Genomic DNA, 4036 nt, shown 5'->3' with positions numbered 1-4036 from the left:
TTCTGACATCTGCCAGTCCAGGCAAGTGCCTCAAACACAACAGGACCACAGGAGGTTTTCCCTGGTCAGAGAGCAACGCTCTGCCTGAGTACTCAGTTATTTCTTTAGTTCTTAACTAATAAAGCAATCGCTCATCAGCTCAAATGATTCAATTCCTTCTGTAAAATGTCTCAAGTGAAGTGTAATTCCAATCAGGAAGAAATTATAATTACCATGATCTATACTCATCTCAGAAGAAGAAATACAGATAATCCCCTTTACTTGCATTCTCATCGCTTTGTCTATCATGGTGTGCTCCCTCATCTTCCAGGGACAACACACATCTTGATTACACAGACCCTGCTGAACGTCCCATTTCCACCTGCCTGTCTGGACCCATGCACTTCCCATGGTTCTCCTGGTTTGCTCTCCCCTTACTCTTTGACCATTCAGACCTCTCTCACCAACCCAGTTGCTGCTGTGAGATTCAGTGAGTTCGAGCTCGCCCATCTCTCAGCAGTCTGTCTAATGGTTTCCTGAGCAAGAACCTCATAATTTATCATTGAATATGTATGATATGGATTAATATTAACACAATTATTTGAAATTTCCTATTAATCAGTGGAAAATACATCATGTACAGTCATCCTTTTAAGAAGGTAAACATCACTGGAGGCAACAAAATAAGGAACATGACCTTTGTTTTTTTTGAAAATTGCAGCATGATTTCCTGTTGTTTGTTTTGAAATAGGAAAACCCCTGTTCTTCCCACCTAAGCAGGGCTTCAAAGGAGAAACCCTAGACCGATACAAACATGAGAATGATGCTCTAAACTGAAACAACAAAATTCAGCCTTTAAAATGAAGAAAGATTTTTATTAGATGCTCCTTGAAATCTTCCCCCTTAACTACAACATGAAAGCTCTCCAATTAGCTGAACAAGTCTTGAATACTTGAAGAAAACGGTGGGAGAGATATGGCTCCTTAGGAGTTTCTGTGTTTTAATGAGTTGCATGGAGTATTTTGGTGCTGAGTCAATGAAAGTTGGGTACTGAGAGGAGAATGATGCAACTGAGCGAAAAAGCAAACTCAAAAGGAAAAGCTGAAGTGACTTGGAGTATTAATGGGCCCCACTGAGGGCTGTTACTAACAAAGCCTCCCCAGGGACTGCTTAGGGCAGATTATTGGAGGCTATGATTACAGACAGGCAAAGCACTGTGCTGAGTAAAGTCTTGTTTGGTTTTGGTGAAGCAAAAGGTCCAAAGCCTGACCCCAGCCACTGCGAGGTGAGATCCTGCACCCCCCTGTCTGGCTCAGGACTTTTCTTGGAGGTCTGAGGAATGTGGTGGGCAGTGTGATGCCATGAGAAGAACACTGGTATGACACCACCCTGCCTCTGCACAGGGTTGCAAGGAAGCAAAGAGGCTGCACTGCAATGACTATATCTAGTTTACTCATAAGCTCTAGCCAAAGTGATAGGGCTGTTGGGTTCTTCCTTTCTGGCCAGCACTCTCTGCCTTCTCCTCTGCACGTTTTAATATGCTGTCACACACTTTATCCTATTTCCTGGAAGTCTGCAGACACCCAACTCTGTTCACCACCTTGCTCTCATCCCAGCATTTCCATCATTTCACTGTCTCATCAACCCTCACCAGCTGTTCCTTGAAAAACGAAGCTAAGGTCACATCATAGATACTCACCAGCATCTTCCAAGCCAGGGGCCTGCTGCTGGCCTTGCAGCTTCTTGGCTAGACACAGACAAGCCTTGTGCCTGCTGCTGCCCACTCATGGACTCAAGCAGAAGGGACAGGACAACCCATGTTGGGGCCTTCTTTCTGCCTGGGTCCTCCTGGCTCTGGAGGCAGAGGGGATCCCCCAGTCAGCATGCCAAGCAGGTGCCTTGTGCTGGCCTAGCAGGGCCACTGCCAGATGTCAGCCCAAAAGTGCCGATCCCAGGTCTATGTCAAGACACAGTACTGTCACCTGCCACCTCCAGACAGAAGTGACCTCCCCGTCCCTTCCTGTGACACGTTCCTGCTGCTGCCCTATCAAGTGCAGAGACAGAAGTGACCTCACAGTCACTGCCATGGTCACATTCCTCGTGCTGGGGCAGGAGATGCTGAGGCAGAGCTGAGCTTTCTCTAGCCCCCTTGGTATCTCTTTTTACTTTCTGGCTTAGAGATTAAGCAAAGTTTTAGTGGGATTGTTTGGTGTTCTGTTTGTGCTGTCACGTCTGTGGTTGAGGTATGGACAAGCTCTGTGGTTTACGGGTGTTTTACATCTGCCAAGGAGTTTAGGGTTAAATAGATCATTTTAATGTTAGTGGTAAGTGAAGGGATTATGGTTATCAAGAGAGAAAATTGATTCCTTTCAGACTGTTGTATTAGCATTTAGGTTTAGGGATTAAAATCACTGTTTCCAGTAAGGTAATTGACATACATTACTGTTTTAAGTCAGTGTTACTGCAGCATTGGCATTGCATGAATGCTCTTACCTCTATGAAATCATTAATTTCTGCTGGCCATGTGTGGTGGTTTTACTCAGGTGGGCAGCTGAGCTCCACCACAACCGCTCTCTCACTCCCCCTCTCCTCAAAGAGGAAGGGGGAGAAAATACAACACAGAGAAGTCGAGGTTAGAGATGAGAAAGGTTTAATTAAAGGGAAAAGGAATGGGGAGGAAAAACAGAGACAAAAGAAACAATCAGTCTGCGCGGAAACACAGCGAGAGAAAAAAATATTCTCTACTTCCCATCAGCGAGCGGTGTTTGGCCACGTCCTGGGTAGCAGGGCCTCAAAACGCGTAGTGGTTGTTCAAGAGGAACAGCCCCCTCCCCCACGAGAGCCCCCCCTTTTATTGCTGAGTGTGACCTCAGGTGTTATGGAATATCCCTTTGGTTGGTTTAGGTCAGCTGCCCCAGCAATGTCCCCTCCCCATCACTTGCCCACCCCCAGCCTGCTGGCTCCTGGGGGCTTGGAAGGAGTCCTGATGCTGTGCCAGCACTATGCAGCAATAGACACAACACTGGAGTGATATCAGTGCTGTTCCAGCTACGAGTGCAGAGCACAGCACTGTGCGGGCTGCTGCAGGGAAAAGGTGACTCCAGCTCAGACAGACCCAACACACCCACTGAGCACCTTGTCCCTGCAGATCTCCTGACATCTCCTGGCAGCTCCATATTCCTCTCCAGGCTGGCATTGGCCATTTGCCCAACTGCAGAGGGCAGTGTTGTCTATTTGGGCATGTGCTGCAACAAAGGGAGTTCTTGGCCTAGCCCTTGGTTCCTCTGGGACCACCCTGGGACTTTCAGCCTCTGTCTCTCACTCCATGACAAAACCCAGAAAACAGAAGAGCAGGGAAGAAACCCTTGGCTCTATTTCTAATAGCATTTGGAAGAGGTGTCCAGTGTTCTGGGTTTGCTCTGAGCAAGACCCTCTTGTTACTGTGGTGTTAGCAAGGAGGCCAGCTGTGACCCAGGGCTGCACAGTGCCTGCTGCTGCCTGCAGCCACAGGGATGTCACTGCAAAGACAACAGGACTGTCATCAATGCATATGAGACCTTGAGACTAAGATGGATACAAGAGCACAAGAAAGCAATGAGGAACCAAAAAGAAAGAAGCAGTGAAAAGGCCACTTCCTGCTGCTGGCCATGGCCATTGCTCCAGGGAAGCAGCAGCCCCGACGCGAAGGCAGCAGAGAGGCAGAGCCCAGCGGGCAGTGAGGGGCAGCCCCGATGGCCACCAGGGCTGCTTCTGCGTGTGGCAGCTGGGCTCTTGGCCCCGAGCCCCTCCTGCATTCTGGGGCTGCTGCACCAGCTCCAGAAAAGATTGGAAGAGATTGCAGCTCAGACCAATGAATTTCTGATGGCTTTCTTATTAGGTTTATCTACACAGGAAGCCATCTTCTACGGGAAAATAATTGAGTTGTAGGGGGCTAGGAATAATATTTAATCAAAAGTGAAATAATGAGAGAAAATAATAATACACACATTTATTAATAGAAGACATCATATTATTTTCTTTCTGAGAATAGCTGGGATTTCTAATATTATGCATAATA

This window comes from Netta rufina, assembly GCF_964035555.1.
Source record: "Netta rufina genome assembly, chromosome: 18".
NCBI lineage: Eukaryota > Metazoa > Chordata > Aves > Anseriformes > Anatidae > Netta > Netta rufina.
The sequence above is the reverse complement of the archived record's forward strand: the minus strand, read 5'-3'. Positions refer to the sequence as shown.